The sequence below is a fragment of the Procambarus clarkii genome, chromosome 14, assembly GCF_040958095.1.
Source record: "Procambarus clarkii isolate CNS0578487 chromosome 14, FALCON_Pclarkii_2.0, whole genome shotgun sequence".
Taxonomy (NCBI): domain Eukaryota; kingdom Metazoa; phylum Arthropoda; class Malacostraca; order Decapoda; family Cambaridae; genus Procambarus; species Procambarus clarkii.
This window is the reverse complement of record NC_091163.1, coordinates 26897279-26918640: the sequence shown is the minus strand read 5'-3', so window position 1 is coordinate 26918640 and position 21362 is coordinate 26897279. Positions and strand designations below refer to the sequence as shown.

General features: G+C 42.1%; 1 pseudogene; it reads left to right on the top strand.

Annotated features, from left to right (window-relative positions):
- The first annotated feature begins 707 nt into the window (after positions 1–707).
- On the top strand, positions 708–15442 carry LOC138349719 (DNA-directed RNA polymerase II subunit RPB1-like; annotated as a pseudogene).
- Positions 15443–21362: the final 5920 nt, after the last annotated feature.

The window sequence follows — 21362 nt, the reverse complement described above, 5'->3', positions numbered from 1 at the left end:
CGAAGTCTCAGCCGTCGTACCTCCTCCCGCAGGGAATCCATCTCTGCTCTCAGAGCTCCAACCAGACTCACCAAATCTTTTACTAATCCTTCCATTATTGCAATAATAATGTTATTAGAATCGGAGCTCCAGCTAACACAACCTCTCACTGTGACTGCACCTGACTGACTGACGATTTGTGACTTGGCTAATTTGAAGACTTGGGTAAATACTGGTTCAGTAACAGGGTTGTTGATTTGTGGAACCAATTGCCGGGTAACGTGGTGGAGGTGGTGTCCCTCGATTGTTTCAAGCGCAGGTTGGACAAGTATATGAGTGGGATTGGGTGGTTATAGAATAGGAGCTGCCTCGTATGGGCCAATAGGCCTTCTGCAGTTACCTTTGTTCTTATGTTCTTATGTTCTTAACTTAGTCATCCTACGCTGGACACGTTCAAGTGAATTTATATCCATTCTATAATATGGCGACTAAAACTGAACTGCATAATCTAAATGGGGCCTAACCATTGTTAACATGTTACATTTATTGCATTACCTAATTGGTAACATTGCATTGCTACATTTATAGTTACCTAACTAACATTTATTCAATTCGGTTTTTCAAATTCTGTATAGCAGTTACTGTGGGAAGATTTGATAATGGGCGTGGATTATGACCTGTAGCAAACTATTTCTTTCAAATGTATTTTAGGAAAATGTTCGTTGGCGATGTTGGACGTCATTATGTTCATGCCGGTACAGGTTTTAAATCCTACTGGAAGCCAACATCCCCAAAAAAACATTAACATTTTCTACATAAGGTTACTGTGACATTATAATTCCCAGAAATGTACACAGTCATATTGGGCTCTTGGTTGGGGATAAACAAGTAAGGGATGTGACAGTAAATATCTGAAACTCGCCACGTGTACTTATCTCCAAAGTACAAATACTGACACTGTTTTAAATTTATTTGCCTAACTTTTTCTTTCAGCGGCGTATGTCGGCAACAGAAGGTGGAACAAAGTACGCTGAAGTTTATGAGAATGGAAGGGCCAAGCTTGGAGGGCTCATGGATCCACGACAGGGCTGTTTGGATAGGAACACCCGCTGCACTACATGTGCCGGCAACATGACGGACTGCCCTGGACATTTTGGTCACTTGGAGCTTGCCAAGCCTGTTTTTCATGTTGGTTTTTTAACAAAAACGATGAAGATTTTAAGATGTGTGTGCTTCTATTGCAGCAAACTTCTCTTCAATGCGGTAAGTATTCTGAATGAACATTTCTCATAAAATTACCAGATTTTCAAATGACAAACCTCAATCAGTTTGTGGTCTGAGAATGTTATGTCCCTGTTAATGTCAAGTATTGTACAAGGTTTACACTTCCCTTACAACTCCACTTGTGTATACAGATGGTTGCATACTTTCTAGATACTGTATCCTAGGACCATAAAAGTCGCACTCTCATATAGAACGCACCCCTATTTTACAAGGAAATTTTGTGGGAAAAAACTATTTAAGTATGTTTCATCATACTGTACATTTATTGAAATATATTTTAAAGTGGAATTTGTACCCCAACTCTTACCACCTCTAAGATCAGCTGTATAGTTGTTTATATTTTGGCCAAGTGAATTGCTATACAGGATTTGAAACCTGTATTTCTGGATGTGATGTTTTGTTTTGCCGCATCAGACAATCAAGGCGCTCTGGTTTTGTCATTCACTCTTGTTAATGGCTGACAGGCTGACAAAAGTTTAACATTCCTTTAAAATTTCTAGGAGCATTTTTCATTTAGATAATGAATAAATGTTAAAGGTAACAGTCATTAAATAATGTATGCCATAAGCATATCAGGTGTGGGTTATGTATGCTGGGTAAGGTGGCGAGATAATGTGAATTTCCTTCATAACTGCTAATGTATATCATAAGCAATTTTTCATAAGTTTGTAATAACTCAAGTTTTCTTGATAACTTGTAGTTATCAAGATAACTCTGCTTGTTTTCAATATTTTATTAACTCAGTTTACTGTAATAATTTGGCTGGTTTACAATATTTTAATGCCTGGCGAACTTACACAGTATGCTCGTCCGGCTCCCTAGGTTATGGCACTCTCTCTCATCCATAATGCATTATAAGTATTATTATATGCATTTTGTTTTTGCAGTTTATCATTACTTCATCAAAATGTTAGCCTAATCTTTATTTTTTACCTTCTTCCACTATCAAACTTCCTTACATTTTAGACACTACACTTTCATTGATTGAAAGTGTAGTGTCTGTAGTTTTGCTGTGCAAAACTTTCCCAGTTTTGCACAGCACTGCAAAATGATCTGACCATACCTTGAGGTTACCTTGAGGTGCTTCCGGGGCTTAGCGTCCCCGCGGCCCGGTCGTTAGAGTTTCCTCAAACATTCCTCATAACTTAGTCTCACATAAACCTAGGATGTTGAACATCCTTTAATTTTTTACACTAACAAACTACATTCTGTACATCTGTTCTTGATTTATTACTTTCACTTTCCACTCTGCCATATAAGCTTATCCCTGCTTTTAGGTGCTGGGCACGTGTAGACCTCGGATTCAAAGCTATTTTTACCATTTTGTTAATACATTTTTGGGAGTTTACTTCCCACTCTTTTGTTTTCCTTTCATTAATGTGCTTTTTAATTTCAGCAATATCCCAAAATACGTGAGATTGTGACAAAGTCCAAAGGGCAGCCCCGAAAGCGACTTCAGCATGTGTACAATTTATGTAAAGGAAAAATGATTTGTGAAGGTGGAGATGAAATTGATGTTAACAAGGATCCAGATGATCCCACCATGGCAAAGAAAGGATCAGGCCATGGTGGTTGTGGTCGATATCAACCAAACATTAAACGAGTTGGTTTGGAACTTGTAGCAGAGTGGAAGCATGTAAATGAAGATACCCAAGACCGAAAGCAGATCCTCACTGCTGAGCGTGTATATGAGATATTCAAGCATATAACAGGTGGGTTAACATTATTAAATTAATTTTATTTATTTAGGGTATTAATGTTTTTTTATTATTTAAATTTTATTTCCACGAAACCTTTAATTTTAATCAAAATGTGGCTTGCATAAAGTACACATGATATATGCATTGGTGTCGAGACACTAGTGAGATTTCTTTTTTTCAACTTTGAACTTTTCAAGTTTTCATGGATTTAAATTTGCTAGTCAAATGGGTATTCAAAACTTGAAGGAAAATATATTCTTGGTAAGCAGCCAAGATTATGCTAGGTACCATAAGTAAAGGAAATAGTTTGGGATAGAGGAGCAGTGAACCTAGGAAAATCTAGAATGCATCTGAGACTTCAGAAAAAATTCAACGTACTGTTTGGTGTTGGGGTTAGATTTTCGGGGAGCATATCCTTCGTGAGAGAAACTCGGCATGTATGGTAGGTGTTCGCTCGTCATGACATTAATATAAACTGATGGAAATGGATATTTTGCATTTACGATCTTGTAAAGTACACAGTATTGACCAGATTTAATTGTTGATAGTTCCCTGCTACCTGTGTCCATTACTGGAATATTACTGGAATATTTTCAGTACAGTAATGTACTGAAAATATTCCTGTGTCCTGCTACCTGTGTCCATTACTGTACTGGAATATTTCCTCAAATTATTTTTTGCTACAGTATTTTGTGCAGGAATTAGTAATTGAAATATTATGTACTTATGCCACCAAGTATCATAAAGTATTAATTTGATACTATATATTATAGAGTGCAGTGGTTATTTAGTTGTAAGTTGGGATATGTGTAACTATGTGGTAATTGAATTCCACCCCTTAGGTTTAGCCCTAGATAATTGGCAGTTTTCCTAGCGTCTGAAAATTTCATCTCTCTCTTGGGTGAGCATGCACCCTATTGCTATCAGTACCCGAGTTGTTGCCATGTTTTTTCATTGCTTGGTAATTTCTAATGGCCCTTAACAGATTTTATTTTCCTTAAAATATTTCTACTCCTAGTTAATGGTGTGTAGTTGTTTTTTAATGTTTTTGGCATGAATGACTAAAATGTTGGTTTCACATCACATATCATAGACCAATGTTTTTGGTCTGCTCTAGATATTTAGTTGAAACAAAATTTGCAGAAACAGTTGCTTCAATGACATTATTTTCTAATTCCTAAACTATACATAAATATTAGCAAGGTGTGTGTGTGTGTGTTGCATTATAACAGTAACCAAATACAGTAAGACAAAACTACCATTGTCACAGAATTTAAAAAAATCCTTACTAGTAAAGCCTGTGTGTTTATCTCGGCACTGTACAGAAAGTGCTGCAGGTGTTGATATGCTATTTAATGTGGTATTCATATAAACTTCAGTGTTAGTGTGCATTTTGTTGAAATAAAAACGTTATATTTATAATTTGAGCTATACTGTATATGCTGTATTTATGGACAGTATAATTTATAATTGTATAATTATATACAACTTATGTTTTTACCTATGTATAGTTATTTATTTAAAAAAAATGAAAAAATATTTAAATAGTATTTAAATCACTTAGTAGCTCATATTGTTAACTTGTGCCATTCTTTCATTAGATGAGGAATGCTACTTACTAGGAATGGATCCCAAATATGCCCGACCTGACTGGATGATCATGACAGTATTACCTGTGCCACCTTTGCCAGTACGGCCAGCTGTAGTCATGCATGGTTCAGCTCGTAATCAAGATGACTTGACTCACAAATTGGCCGATATTATGAAGGCCAACAATGAACTTGTGCGCAATGAACAAGCTGGTGCAGCTGCTCACATCATAGTGGAAAATTTGAAGATGCTTCAGTTTCACGTGGCTACTTTAACAGATAATGATATGCCTGGAATGCCTAGAGCCTTACAGAAATCTGGAAGACCACTAAAAGCTATCAAAGCTCGCCTTAAGGGCAAGGAAGGGAGGATTCGTGGTAACCTCATGGGAAAACGTGTAGATTTTTCTGCCAGAACTGTTATCACTGCAGATCCCAATCTACGTATTGACCAAGTTGGAGTACCTAGATCCATTGCCCAGAATCTTACATATCCAGAAATTGTAACACCATTCAACATGACAAAGTAAGTTTTTTTTTTGAGAATGTGAAACAGCAGTTCTTTATATATATATATATATATATATATATATATAAAGAACTGCTGTTTCATATATATATATATATATATATATATATATATATATATATATATATATATATATATATATATATATACAGTACTTGCTTTTCTTAATAAGCATGGCATATTCTTAACATAATTAAAACAATCTTTTCTGTGTATGCCTTAGGGAAACCCTAAGGCAGGCATTTTTAATATTCTTTCCTATTTTGCTTCCCTTTACAATAAATGTATTATAATTTTCTTCAGAATGATGGAGCTTGTGAAGCGTGGTAACAACCAGTATCCTGGAGCAAAGTACATTGTACGTGACAACGGGGCTCGTATTGATTTACGCTATCATCCAAAGCCATCTTATCTCCACCTTCAGTGTGGCTACAAAGTTGAGAGGCATATCACAGATGGTGACTTAGTCATTTTCAATCGTCAGCCCACTTTGCATAAAATGTCTATGATGGGACACAGAGTTAAGGTAAGTTACCGTTGGGGTATTTCCGGGGTTTAGCGTCCCAGTAGACCGGTCTTGTTGACCAGGCCTCCTTGTTGCTGGACTGGTCAACCAGGCTGTTTGACGCGGCTCCTCGCAGCCTGGTTGATCAGGTATCCTTTGGAGGTGCTTATCCAGTTCTCTCTTGAACACTGAGTGGTCGGCCAGTTATGCCCCTTATGTGTAGTGGGAGCGTGTTGAACAGTCTCAAGCCTCTGATGAGAGTTCTCTCTCACCTCTGCTCTTCAACTACTCTTAAGAACTAGAGTATTTCATTAATTCATATTATTTAAGATTAATTATTATATTTGTAGATCAGATTTAACATTTTCTAATATAAATGAATATTGTAAAGATAAATCTGTATTGGAAATTTTTAACTTAATTGCTACATTTAATATGAAAACAAGATGGATGTATGTGCATTGTCAAGAATGTCTTAATAAAAGTATTTTGTGGGCATGTGTATGGGAAGGAGGCTGAATTTGCCCTGACTTGTGCTATATAATGAAAAATAACTTTTAAAGTATCTGAAATGAGATTGAGGCTTGTACAGTACTTCAATAATGGTTAGCCTTTTACAGATGTAGAACAAATTAGTCATCAGCTTAAATGTTGCATTATTCACATGCAGCTTCCTATTTGTAGTCTTACTATGGTCAAGATTTATAGGTGAAAAATGAGTTAGTACCAGACTCTAAAGTAGCAAGAGACCTGCAGTTACACTAGGAATATTGACAACATAATTTAAACTATCTTTTTATTGTTGCAGAATTTAGATTTGTACTATTTTAAGAAATATTCCATGTTATTTTATTTTACGTGTGTTACAGGTATTGCCTTGGTCAACCTTCCGAATGAACTTGTCAGTAACATCACCATACAATGCTGATTTTGATGGAGATGAAATGAACTTACAGATGCCCCAGAGTATGGAGACTAGAGCTGAAATTGAGAACTTGCACGTGACCCCCCGAATGATCATTACCCCACAGACCAACAAGCCTGTGATGGGTATTGTACAGGACACCCTGACTGCTGTCCGGAAAATGACCAAGCGAGACGTATTCTTGGAAAAGGTAGTGTGTACATTGTTAGTGATTTAATACTTTTCGCTGCCCTGGCAGGCGACCAGCCACACACTTCAATGGCCCCAAGTGGCCCAAACTTAAAAAAAATTGATCATATGTCGTTCTTAGACCAAGATAAATTTTGTAAACTTTTAAAGTTTTAAAATTATCTTTAAAAATATTAAATTTGCAATTTACTATTAATTTAAAATAATTTTTGGTTTAATTTTTTTGTTTGTGTTCCTGTTACGATGTTGATCCATTAGCAAAAGTTGGTGAGTTTGGGTATAGTAATTTTTAGATTTTGATTATTTTGTGTATCATTATTATCTACTTCAGTACCTGGAGAGATGTATGTCATTCAGTGTCAGTATATTGTATAATTCAATCATACTGACACCACCTAGATATAAGTAACTTGTATTTTTGTAATATTTAATAACAAATTCCAGGTCTTGGTGGAGCATGGAGAGTTGATCATGGGCATTTTGTGCAAGAGAACACTTGGTGCTTCGTCTGGATCCATGTTGCACGTTGCCTGGATGGAATTGGGACACGAAATTGCTGGCAGATTTTATGGCAACATCCAGACTGTTGTTAATAATTGGCTACTTCTAGAAGGTATGAGTATTGGAATTGGAGATACTATCTCTGATCCTGCTACCTACCGAGTCATCCAAGACACCATTCGCAAAGCTAAGGAGGATGTGATAGAAGTGATCCACAAAGCTCACAATGATGAACTTGAACCTACTCCTGGTAACACACTCAGGCAGACCTTCGAAAATCTAGTGAATCGTATCCTGAATGATGCTCGAGATAAAACTGGTGGATCTGCTAAGAAGTCATTGACAGAATATAATAATTTAAAGGCTATGGTGGTATCTGGTTCTAAAGGTTCCAATATTAACATTTCACAAGTTATTGCTTGTGTAGGGCAACAGAATGTTGAAGGGAAGAGAATTCCATTTGGCTTCCGTAAGAGAACACTTCCTCACTTCATCAAGGATGACTATGGTCCGGAATCTAGAGGATTTGTGGAAAATTCCTACCTTGCCGGCCTAACTCCCTCTGAATTTTATTTCCATGCTATGGGTGGTCGTGAGGGTCTCATTGATACAGCTGTAAAAACTGCAGAAACAGGATATATCCAGCGACGTTTGATAAAAGCTATGGAGAGTGTAATGGTAAACTATGATGGTACAGTGAGAAACAGTGTTAGTCAAGTGATTCAGCTTAGGTATGGTGAAGATGGATTGGCTGGAGAGTATGTAGAGTTCCAGAAAATGCCAACTGTTAAACTATCAAACCGTCGATTTGAAGACAAGTATAGATTTGATGTTACCAATGAGAGATACCTTCGTAGGCTGTTTAACGAAGACGTTGTTCGAGAATTGATTGGATCGCCCGAGGCTATCAGTATCCTTGAAGGAGAATGGCAGAAACTTCAAGAAGATCGGTTGGGACTGCGAGATGTATTCCCTAAAGGTGATACCAAAGTGAGTTTGCATTTCCCATTTTTGCTAAGTTTATTTTACTAAGTGTACTTCCTATATATGAACCAAAAATATGGTTGGTAGTTTAGTAGTTTTATTTATGGTCAGTGTTCTTAGTGTATGTCTTAAAGCACAAGTACATTAAATATATTACATTCTAAGATGTGTTTGGTCAGAATTTGAAATTTTTACTGCAAAAAATTACAAAATGACCATACTATTGCATATAAAATAATTATATCTCCACAGGTGGTGCTACCATGTAACTTGGAACGCATGATCTGGAATGTGCAGAAGATTTTCCACATTAATAAAAGAACACCAACAGATTTATCACCTGCTAGAGTGGTAGAGGGTGTGCGAGACATGTTGAATAAATGCACCATTGTAATAGGAGAGGATCGCATCAGTTTACAGGCTAATGAAAATGCCACGTTCTGTTTCCAGTGCTTAGTTAGGTCAACTTTGTGTACTAAGAAAGTAGCTGAAGAATACAAATTAACCAGTGAATCTTTCAACTGGCTTGTTGGTGAAATTGAGACCAGATTCCATCAGGCAATTGTGAGTATTAGCACCTATTAAAACTGTATACACAATATTATTTTACATATTTATTTAAGAATTGTCACCAATGTAACAATTTGGTTGACATCCAATTAGGGTTAGCAAAGGATAGTTTTGCCATTTGTGGCTTTACTACTTTTTGATCTTTTTTACTAAATTTGGTACACACAATTATACAGTGTTTTAGTTTGAAGAGTGAGCTCCAGTTCTTTAATGATTTATTATTGCTTAGGCTGCTCCTGGAGAAATGGTTGGGGCTTTAGCAGCCCAGTCACTTGGAGAACCTGCTACTCAGATGACGCTGAACACTTTCCACTTTGCTGGTGTATCATCCAACAATGTAACATTGGGTGTGCCAAGGCTGAAGGAAATTATCAACATCAGTAAGAAACCCAAGGCTCCCTCCCTTACAGTGTTTTTGGTTGGAGCTTCAGCTAAGGATGCTGAGAAAGCCAAGAATGTGTTGTGTCGTCTGGAACACACAACTTTACGCAAGGTAAGAACTGATGGTGAAACTGACGGTGCTTTTGGGGTTTTATTTGTCTGTTTCTTTATCTCTTGTATTATAAATATTTCTTTTCAATATTGGATAGTGATGAATATATTCCTGTAAAGTCTTAGAAATCAAATTAACTCGTCCATCAAGGATATATGGGGAAAAATAATCGCCAAAATTTTATTTTATTTTTATTTTATTTGTTCAAAATTTTCTTCTTTCCTGAATTAAATACCTAACTGCATTTTTTAAGCAAAATTTCCAGCCAAAGAGAGAACATTTGTGGGTTGTGGAAATTGTGGGAGGTAGCATCGTACTGTACAAAAATGTAACCCATTATGTGCATTAGCCATATTGTTATTCATAAAGTAGCAAGCTGGATTGTGTGGAGTTCAAATATGGAAATTACCAACCTGCTATAACAAAAAAAAAGTTAAAGAAGAGAGTTTTAAGTGCAGTTGGAACCAGTCCTTATTAAGGGAACTGTAAGCAAACTTTTTGACATTTTGCAGGTAACATCCAACACTGCCATCTACTATGACCCAGATCCCCAGAACACTTGTATTACTGAGGATTGAGAGTTTGTCAATGTTTATTATGAAATGCCTGACTTCGATGTCTCTAGAATCTCCCCATGGCTTCTTCGCATTGAGCTTGATCGTAAAAAAATGACAGGTTAGTAATGTTGATTAATGTAGAAATTAAAATGCTGGATGCTGTATATTGCTTGGATCTTATGCACTGCAGAATTGATTGATAAATGTTCAAATAATGTTCAAAGTCTTCTGTATTGACAAAGTATTTTAACATTAATTATTTGTAGAGTTGTAACACTATGTAATAAAGAAATTAATTTCATGCAGATAAGAAGCTGACTATGGAACAAATTTCTCAAAAGATCAACTCTGGCTTTGGTGATGATCTTAATTGCATCTTTAATGACGATAATGCAGAGAAGCTTGTACTCCGAATCCGTATTATTGTTGGTGACGAAAAATTGGCTGATGATGCAGAGGAACAGGTTATTTCACTTTACTCTGTCCTTTAATGTTTTCAATATTTATAAAATTCATTAGGCAAAATTTACATGAATATTCTGGACATTAGAGATATCTAGCACATTAAATGTTTAAATCCTTTTTTTTAGTATGTTGCTTCTAGTCCAGTCAGTTCTATTTTTATTATTGATCTGATGGTCTCAAATTCATCCATTTTCATAATAAAAGTGCATGTTATATTTTCTTTGTCAGATGCTCTACTTTTGGTAAGCACTCAAGCACTCTTGTCCCATACTTTCTGGGGGAGCTGATAGGTGCACGCTCCTCTTTACATTCCTCTCTCGTGCTGTCTAAACTCGATTATGGCTGTCCAGTTCACTTGTCTGCCCCTCCCTCCACCCTTCGTCTTGAAGCTCTTCACCATAATTTGCTCCATCTTAGCTCTGGTGCCTTTCGTTTGACCCCTATCTAAAGCCTGATTGTTGAGACCGGCATCCTGTCTACAAGATCGCTGTAATCGCTACTGTCTTCACTGCTTTGCACGGTCTCAATACCCTCACTCTCTCTTATGTCGTACTTTTACCATTACCCCTCCTGTGGGCCCTCTTCCCTGTCACCACCTTCCCCTTTCTGTACGGTTGTCTCACTTGCAAGGTTCACTCTCGGTTCGTGTTGCCAATTATCTCCAGCAGATTTAAGATAGTTGAGATTTGCTGGGTTCCCAGCCATATTGGTATTTCCTTAAATGAGCGTGCGGATGCTACAGCTCATTTAACGACCGACTTCTACCCTTTTATTCATGCCCGTTGGCAGGATCGCTGGTCTTGTCACTGGTAACAAGCAGGGTGGTGTGTCCCCGTGGCCTTCCTCCTACCACCAAAACCGGTGGTAGGAAACAACTCTGACAAGGTTAGGTATTGGCCGTACCCATTAAACTCACGGGCACTTGGAGCGCCACCCTGCTCCTTATTGTCCGAATTGCATTGTCCTTCTTATGGCAGTGCATATCCTTGTTGAATGTCCTGACTTCCAGGATGTGGGTGCGTCTTGCTTCCCGACTGTCCCTCGATAGTATCCTTGGTGAATCGGATGCCTTTGATGTTGTTCGCCTTATGCGCTTTTGTTCTGTTATTGGCATCCTTAGTGATATTTTGCGCCTTTTGAATATCTTGCACTTTTGACAGTGCTACATAGCTTCCCTGGCTTGGTGCCTTCTTTTGATAATTACTTACTTTTACTGCTTTTGCAGTAGGCTGTGCAGCGTAGATATTTTCCAGATATCACACTGCTTAATTTATGATTGAGGGGTTACTTACCTTGAGGTGCTTCCGGGGCTTAGCGTCCCCATGGCCCGGTTGTCGACCAGGCCTCCTGGTTGCTGGGCTGATCAACAAGGCTGTTGGATGCGGCTGCTCGCAGCCTGACGTATGAGTCACAGCCTGGTTGATCAGGTATCATTTGGTGGTGCTTATCCAGTTCTCTCTTGAACACTGTGAGGGGTTTGCCAGTTATGCTCCTTCTTGAGGTTATCTTGAGATGATTTCGGGGCTTTAGTGTCCCGCGGCCCGGTCCTCGACCAGGCCTCCATCCCCAGGAAGCAGCCCGTGACAGCTGACTAACTCCCAGGTACCTATTTTACTGCTAGGTAACAGGAACATAGAGTGAAAGAAACTTTGCCCATTGTTTCTCGCCGGCGCCTGGGATCGAACCCAGGACCACAGGATCACAAGTCCAGTGTGCTGTCCGCTCGGCTCCCCGGTCGCCCCCCCCCCCTTGTGTGTAGCAGAAGCGTGTTGAACAGTCTCGGGCCTCTGATGTTGATAGTTCTCTCTTGAGTACCTGTTGCACCTCTGCTTTTCAACCGGGGTATTCTGCACATCCTGCCATGTCTTCTGGTCTCATGTGATGTTATTTCTGTGTGCAGGTTTGGGACCAGCCTCTCTAATATTTTCCACGTGTAAATTATTATGCATCTCTCCCACCTGCGCTCAAGGGAATACAGATTTAGGCTCTTTAGTCGGTCCCAATAGTTTAGATGTTTTATTGAGTGGATTCTAGCAGTAAAGGATCTCTGCACGCTCTCCACGTCAGCAATTTCTCCAGCTTTGAAAGGGGCTGTCATTGTGCAGCAGTACTCCACTCTAGAGAGCACAAGCGTTTTGAAAAGTATCATCATCGGTATAGCATCTCTAGTGTGAAAAGTTCTTGTTATCCAACCGGTCATTTTTCTTGCAGTTGTGACGGCTACTTTATTGTGTTCTTTAGAAGAAAGGTCTTCCGACATGAGTACACCCAGATCCTTTACATTGCCTTTTCGTTCTATGTTATGATTTGCCTGAGTTTTGTACGTGGTTTCCGTTTTTAAAGCGCATGAGCTGGAACTTATCTTCGTTAAACACCATATTATTTTCATAGAAAAAACCTGATCTACATTTGATTGGAGGTTTGCCGTGTCCTCTATGTTGCCTACTCTCATGAAGATCTTAGTGTCATCTGCAAAGGATGATACAGTGCTATAGGTTGTGTTCTTGTCTGTCCGATATGAGGATGAGAAAAAGTACTGGGTTGTGCTTGATTAGATTTAAAGATTGTGCTTGATTAGATTTTTTAAAAGAATTCTTGTTGGCTTGTCATATAGTTTGTGGGGCTAGTGACTAGTATAAAGGATGTCATGCTTGCTTACCAGCTTTCTCTTGCAGGTGGACAAGATGGAAGATGATACTTTCCTGCGGTGCATAGAGGCAAATATGCTGAATGACCTGACTCTGCAGGGTATTGAAGCCATCACCAAAGTGTACATGCATTTACCCCAGACTGATGAAAAGAAGCGCATCATTGTAAATGACAAGGGCGAGTTTAAGGCTATAGCTGAGTGGCTGCTAGAGACTGATGGAACTGCTCTCATGAAAGTACTATCTGAAAGAGATGTAGATCCTGTTCGAACCTCCTCTAATGACATCTTGGAAGTATTCGAAGTCCTTGGAGTTGAAGCTGTGCGAAAATGTATTGAAAAGGAAATGAATGCTGTGCTCATGTTCTATGGTCTTTATGTGAACTACCGTCATCTTGCCTTGCTTTGTGATGTTATGACGAGCAAGGGTCACTTGATGGCTATCACACGTCATGGAATTAATAGACAAGACACTGGTGCACTAATGAAATGTTCATTTGAAGAGTCTGTGGATGTGCTGATGGAAGCTGCATCTTGTGCTGAAGTAGACCCTATCCGAGGTGTTTCTGAAAACATTATGTTAGGACAGCTTCCCAAGATTGGTTCTGGTTCATTTGACTTAGTATTAGATGATGCTAAGTGTAAGTTGGGTATGGAAATCCCCATGCCAGGACAAGGCATGATGATGGGTGGAGGAATCTTTGGAGCATCATCACCATCTTCAGGGATGACGCCTGCCCAAACCCCTTGGGCTTCAGGAGCAACACCATCAATGTCACCCTATGGTGCATGGACCCCTGGTGTAGGTAGTGGAATGACACCAGGTGGGCCATCTTTCTCTCCAGCTGCAGCTAGTGAGACAACAGGCCTCTCACCAGGATATTCTCCAGCTTGGTCTCCACAACCTAGCAGTCCAGTGTCTCCAGGCTGCACGAGTCCATACATTCCAAGTCCAGCCAATGCGCTCTCACCCTCATACTCTCCCTCATCACCAGCATATCAGCCTATATCTCCAAGCATGACTCCAGCTTCACCAGGATATTCTCCAACTTCTCCCACCTACAGTCCAACAAGCCCACACTACTCCCCAACCTCACCGCAGTACTCTCCAACAAGTCCATCATATTCTCCCACATCACCATCTTATAGTCCCACCTCTCCATCATACTCTCCAACATCACCATCCTATTCCCCAACTTCACCATCATATTCTCCCACATCACCATCATATTCTCCCACATCACCATCTTACTCTCCCACATCTCCATCATATTCCCCTACAAGTCCTTCTTATTCTCCAACATCCCCCAGCTACAGTCCCACTTCTCCCTCTTACTCTCTTACCAGTCCATCCTATTCGCCCACATCACCATCCTACTCGCCAACATCACCCTCCTACTCGCCAACATCTCCGAGCTATGCCCCTAACTACTCTCCATCTTCTCCTGGATATTCTCCAACAAGTCCGTCCTACTCCCCAACTAGTCCATCTTATTCACCCAGCTCCCCTCAGTATTCACCAGCTTCCCCGTCCTATTCCCCATCGTCCCCCAAGTACTCTCCCACCAGCCCCAACTATTCCCCAACAAGTCCCACTTACTCACCTGGCTCACCCTCGTATTCTCCCAGCTCACCAAAATATTCACCTACAAGCCCAACTTATTCACCCACTTCTCCTTCATATTCACCGTCCTCCCCTAAATATTCGCCCACATCGCCCAAATACTCGCCCACATCACCCAAGTACTCTCCAACATCTCCTACATACAGTCCCTCTAGTCCTCAGTATAGTCCTTCAGGTCCAAAATATTCCCCAACTTCTCCAATCTATAGTCCAAGTAGCCCCAAGTATAGCCCTACTAGCCCCACATACAGCCCAACTACTCCAGGTTATAGTCCAACATCACCTTTGTACTCTCCAAGCTATGAAGAAGATGAAGAGGAACAAAGGAGAAAGCAGAAAAAGAAATCAAAGCGCTAGAACTTGCAACCTAAAGATTTTATATTACATTAGTTATTTTTGTGAATCGATTTCTGTATGTAGTAAGTACATAGGGCACTCTTTGGTTTACGTATAATAACATTGAAGGTAAATGATTTCTCCATAAAGGTATTGAATTATATATTTTGTACACATTTAACATTTTTTTTTTAATAATTACCTACTGTAAGGAAATGGGAATCAAAGATGGATAAGGCCGAGAGAAAGGCCTTTATTATGTTATGTTAAATGTATGGTAATTCTTGTTATTACAGTACTGTATATGGAACTTTGTTATTAATTTCCTACCCTTTGAAATATTAATGTAAACCCTCACAAAAAAAATCACCTTTTATTTCTGTTTCCCTTTAAGTTTTGCAATTATCTTTAATATGGCTATGAATGAACCCAATAGCATAAAGGGCCATTCACATTGCAAATAATTATTTACTTTGAATGTGGTGAGTTTTGTTAGCCATGAAATTGCTAGAATAGACAATTTTAATGTTTAGTTCTCACAATGGACATGATCATCTGCTCATAGTTTTTCTAGTTTTCTAGTTTTCTAGGAAAACTAGTTACAGATTTAGGATTATATTAAATGGAACTATAATATTCTTTTAATGATTGTCATTGAATCATTTTACTTAAGTGGGCAGATATATCCAGAAAATTGTGGTTCTGGATGTTATAATTACATACATCGCTTTATCCTTGGTCATTGTGACCTCTCATTCTCATTGTTTTATATATTGGACCATTAAAAATTAAAAAAAAATCGATTTTTATTCTCACTATATTATATGCTGTGTATACTTAGTAGTGGATACAGATAAAATGGAAGTTTTGCCTGGGTGGTTCAGCATTGAGGAGTTTGCACACCTTTAGGTGCTTGGTGAAAGTTGAAGCTCCATGGTGACTATCGTTGTGGTCAATTCTTTGCAGCACTACCTATATTTGTCGCCGTCTTGATCCTTTGCACCATACTGGGTTGCGCCTCAGCTCTGGTGCTTTTCGTTCAACTCCTACCCTCAGCTTGTACGCTGACACTGGCTTTCTGTCTCTCCAGGATCGCCGTGATCGCTACAGTCTTCGCTGTCTTGCGCGATCCTTACAGCATCCTCACTCTCACCTCTATGGTGCTTTGACTTTTACCCCTCCTGTAGTTCATGTTCCTCTTTCTGTCCGTTTGTCTCTTACAAGATTCTCTTTCGGTTCGTATTACTAATGTTTCTACTCGTATTGTTCCCTCCTTGCCCCCGTAGAGGGTCCCCCTTCCCAAATTTTGTACTTCTCTGACCCACATCACTAAAGCTTTTACTCCTCCTAGTTCTGAAACGCCTCTTCCTTGAGCACTTTTCTTCTCACTCCCACTCTGTTCCCATCTTCACCGACGGGTCAAAGTCTGCTGACGGTGTGAGCTACTGTTGTTTTTCCTGACTACACTTATATGTGTCGCCTTCCTCCGGAGGCTAGCATCTTCACAGCAGAACTATTATGCTCTTCGTCTCCTGCTTTCCTGGGGGAATCCTCCTTCGTGGTAGTAGTTGACTCTCGTAGTGCCCTCATGGCTTTAGGGTCCTTTAATCCAGTCCACCCTGTGGTCATTGAGATTCAACATTGGCTGTTTCTTATCTCCAGTAAATTTAAGCCGGTTGCGTTTTGCTGGGTTCCCAGCCATGTTGGTGTCTCTTTAAATGAGCATGCGGATGCTGCCTCACGGAGTTTGGAGGGTGCATGGAATCTCTTTTGGGTCTTTGTTGGGAGGACGGGCTAGGAAAAACGGTTTACAACTTCACTGTACCTTACGTTTTGTAAGTGAGCAGCTGCTTGCTTGTTGGGCCACCCGGTCTGTAGGCAGAGCTTATATAACTTCGGCTCGTTGCGATTTCAGTTTGGGCGGTTGGACTGAGCTTCCAGACATACGTTTTCTTCTCAGAAAACCCACCGCTTTTTAGGGAAAGGCAGTGTTCTTATATTATATTAATTTATACTTAAGAAAATTCCCGTTTTGAATAAACAGCATGTTAAAATTTATGAATGCGTCTCTGGGGTTGACCGCTGAATGTAATGGACTTGAGTCGAGGATGGGTTGAATACAAACACTCGCCAACAGAACCTAAACACCTAACCTAACCTAACTTATACCTATATATGTACAATATGCAAATATAATATTAATTTATATTTGAGAAAATTTCCACTTTGAATGAACAGCTTTTAAAAATTTATGAATTCGTCTGTGGGGTCGACAGCTCTCATACTTTCTTTCCTCATTACGCCCTCATCCAGCCCTCCCCCACACCCTCGTCATCCTTCCCTAACCCCCGTCATCCAGCCCTCCCCACTCACCCTCTTCTACCCTCCCCCACACCCCTGACATCCTGCCCTCCCCCCACACCGCCGTCATCCAGCCCTCCCCCACACCCTCGTCATCCTTCCCTACCCCCCCCCGTAATCCTGCCCTCCCCCTCACCCTCTTCTACCCACCCCCCTCACCCTCTTCTACCCTCCCCCCCTCACCCTCTTCTACCCTCCCCCACACCCCAGACATCCTTCCCTCACCCCATACCGCCGTCATCCAGCCCTCCCCCACACCCTCGTCATCCTAACCTACCCCCCCCCCCGTTATTCTGCCCACCCCCCTCACCCTCTTCTACCCTCCCCCATACCCCTGACATCCTGCCCTCGCCCCAACACCCCCGTCATCCTGCCCTCCCCCCAACACCCCCGTCATCCTGCCCTCCTCACACCCCCGTCATCCTGCCCTCCCTCACACCCCCGTCATCCTGCCCTCCCAAACACCCGCGTCATCCTGCCCTCCCTCACACCGTCATCCTGCCCTCCCTCACACCCCCGTCATCCTGCCCTCCCTCACACCCCCGTCATCCTGCCCTCCCTCACACCCCAGTCATCCTGCCCTCCCTCACACCCCTGTCATCCTGCCCTCCCTCACACCTCCGTCATCCTGCCCTCCCTCACACCCCCGTCATCCTGCCCTCCCTCACACCCCCGTCATCCTGCCCTCCCCCATACCCCCGTCACCCTGCCCTCCCTCACACCCCCGTCATCCTGCCCTCCCTCACACCTCCGTCATCCTGCCCTCCCTCACACCTCCGTCATCCTGCCCTCCCTCACACCTCCGTCATCCTGCCCTCCCTCACACCCCGGTCATCCTGCCCTCCCTCACGCCCCCGTCACCCTGCCCTCCCTCACACCCCCGTCATCCTGCCCTCCCTCACACCCCCGTCACCCTGCCCTCCCTCACACCCCCGTCATCCTGCCCTCCCTCACACCTCCGTCATCCTGCCCTCCCTCACCCCCCCGTCATCCTGCCCTCCCTCACACCCCCGTCATACTGCCCTGCCCCCACACCCCCGTCACCCTGCCCTCCCTCACACCCCCGTCATCCTGCCCTCCCTCACACCTCCGTCATCCTGCCCTCCCTCACACCTCCGTCATCCTGCCCTCCCTCACACCTCCGTCATCCTGCCCTCCCTCACACCCCGGTCATCCTGCCCTCCCTCACACCCCCGTCACCCTGCCCTCCCTCACACCCCCGTCATCCTGCCCTCCCTCACACCTCCATCATCCTGCCCTCCCTCACACCCCCGTCATCCTGCCCTCCCTCACACCTCCGTCATCCTGCCCTCCCTCACACCCCGGTCATCCTGCCCTCCCTCACACCCCGGTCATCCTGCCCTCCCCTACACCCGCGTCATCCTGCCCTCCCTCACACCCCCGTCATCCTGCCCTCACACCCCCCGTCATCCTGCCCTCCCCTCACACCCCCGTCATCCTGCCCTCCCTCACACCCCCGTCATCCTGCCCTCCCTCACACCCCCGTCATCCTGCCCTCCCTCACACCCCCGTCACCCTGCCCTCCCTCACACCCCCGTCATCCTGCCCTCCCTCACACCTACGTCATCCTGCCCTCCCTCACAACCCCGTCATCTTGCCCTCCCTCACACCCCCGTCATCCTGCCCTCCCTCACACCCCCGTCATCCTGCCCTTCCTCACACCCCCGTCATCCTGCCCTCCCTCACACCCCTGTCATCCTGCCCTCCCTCACACCCCCGTCACCCTGCCCTCCCTCACACCCCCGTCATCCTGCCCTCCCTCACACCCCCGTCATCCTGCCCTCCCTCACACCCCCGTCATCCTGCCCTCCCCCCACACCCCCGTCATCCTGCCCTCCCCCCACACCCCCGTTATCCTGCCCTCCCCCACACCCCCGTTATCCTGCCCTCCCCCCACACCCCCGTCATCCTGCCCTCCCTCACACCCCCGTCATCCTGCCCTCCCCCCACACCCCCGTCATCCTGCCCTCCCCCCACACCCCAGTTATCCTGCATTTCCCCCACACCCCCGTTATCCTGCCCTCCCCGACACCGTCATCCTGCCCTCCCTCACACCCCCGTCATCCTGCCCTCCCCCACACCTGCCCGCTCCCACATTGCGGGACACGGAGTGTTAGCTAGGCCTGCGTGTGCCTGGGGCGTCATAAGCCAAGATCAAGGCCTGGTCAGGTCCCGTTAAGATCTGTGTTGAGTGAAGCAAACTGTTCCCGCCGCCCCCAAGAAACCCATCGGAGAAAAACAAGTCATAATTCTAGTGTATTAAATGTCGGCTTCTTCATTTTCTTAGAATCCAGTCGTAAGAGCCTCTTGCGTGAAGACTGTGGCTTAAGTGGATCAGTTCAGGGAATAGTGAAGCAGAAGATTTTCTAGAATTAATTGACGATTGCTTTCTTACGCAACACATTAAGGAACCAACACGGGAAAATAATATTTTAGATTTAGTGTTAACTAACAGGGAAACACAAATTAATGACATCGTAATAGGGAGTGAGCTAGGGAACAGTGATCACAAAGAAATCAGATTTAGCATAGAATGGAATAGACCTGTAGGAGAAAATTCTGTTAAAGTGCCAGATTTTCGAAAAGCTGATTTTAATAGCCTAAGAAATTTTTTGGGTCAAATTGATTGGAAAGTCTTGGGTATGGGGTGTGGGCCGGTCTTGGAGCGAGACATGAACCCAGCGATAGGTGACATAAATGGGGATTTCGATGTGGATTCAATATATAACTTATTTAAGAATATTCTAAACAAAGCACAGGAACGTAGTATACCATACAAATTGAATAGATCGAATATTAATGACCCAAAGTGGATAACAAAGAATTTGAAGAACCTTATAGGTAAAAAGAGAGCTTGGTACAAAAGGATTAAAAATGGGGAGGTCACTTTAGAACAGGAATTCGTACAACTGGTTAGAAATGTTAAAAAAGAGATAAGGAAAGCAAAAAGAAATTATGAAGTTCTCATAGCAGGGCAAGCAAAGACAAATCCTAAAGGGTTTTTTCAGTTATATCGTACTAAGACTAGGGAAAGGATAGGTCCAATAAAAACTGAGACAGGTCAAATAACAGATAGTGATGAAGAGATGAGTAGTATTTTTAATAAATATTTTGTATCTGTATTTACTAAAGAGGAACTTAACAATATGCCTTCAGCCGAACAAGTCTATGTGGGTGGGGACGAGGACTGGTTGACGAGTTTAGCAGTTACCAGGGAGGATGTTCTTAAACAAATAGTAAAACTCAAACCAAACAAATCCCCAGGGCCGGAAGAAGTGTTTGCCAGGGTGATTAAAGAATGCAAAGAGGAGCTTTGTGACCCACTGTCCACCATATTTAATAAATCAATAGAGTCAGGCAGAGTGCCAGAATTTTGGAAAGTTGCTAATGACGTGATACCAGTTTTTAAGAAAGGAGATAGATCACTTGCGTCTAATTATCGACCAATTAGCCTAACGTCTATTGTGGGAAAGTTACTCGAATCTATAATAGCAAATAAAATTCATCTTCATCTTGAAAAACATAAATTAATAATTGAGTCGCAACATGGTTTTATAAATGGCCGTTCATGTTTAACAAATTTGTTATCTTTTTATTCTAGCATAGTTGAGGCTGTTGATAGAGGTAAGGATTGTGATGTTGTGTACCTTGACTTTAGCAAAGCTTTTGATACAGTGCCACATGAAAGACTGATTAAAAAGATAGAGTCTCATGGTATTGGGGGTGCTATATTAAGCTGGATTAGGGCATGGCTGTACCAAAGGAAACAGAGAGTTAGTATAAATGGAATCAAGTCAGAGTGGGAAAATGTTGTAAGTGGAGTGCCTCAAGGCTCTGTCCTGGGACCTCTGTTGTTTATAATATATATAAATGATTTAGATTCAGGTTTGAGTAGCAACATTTGCAAATTTGCCGATGATACGAAAATCGGTAGGGAAATGAATTCGGAGGAGGACTCACTATCACTTCAAGTTGATCTACATAGGGTTTTGAAATGGTCAAAGGATTGGCAGATGCAGTTTAATGCTGATAAATGTAAAGTTCTGAAGTTAGGTAATGATGATAGAGTTACAAGATACGAGCTAGATGGTGTTGAGATTGCG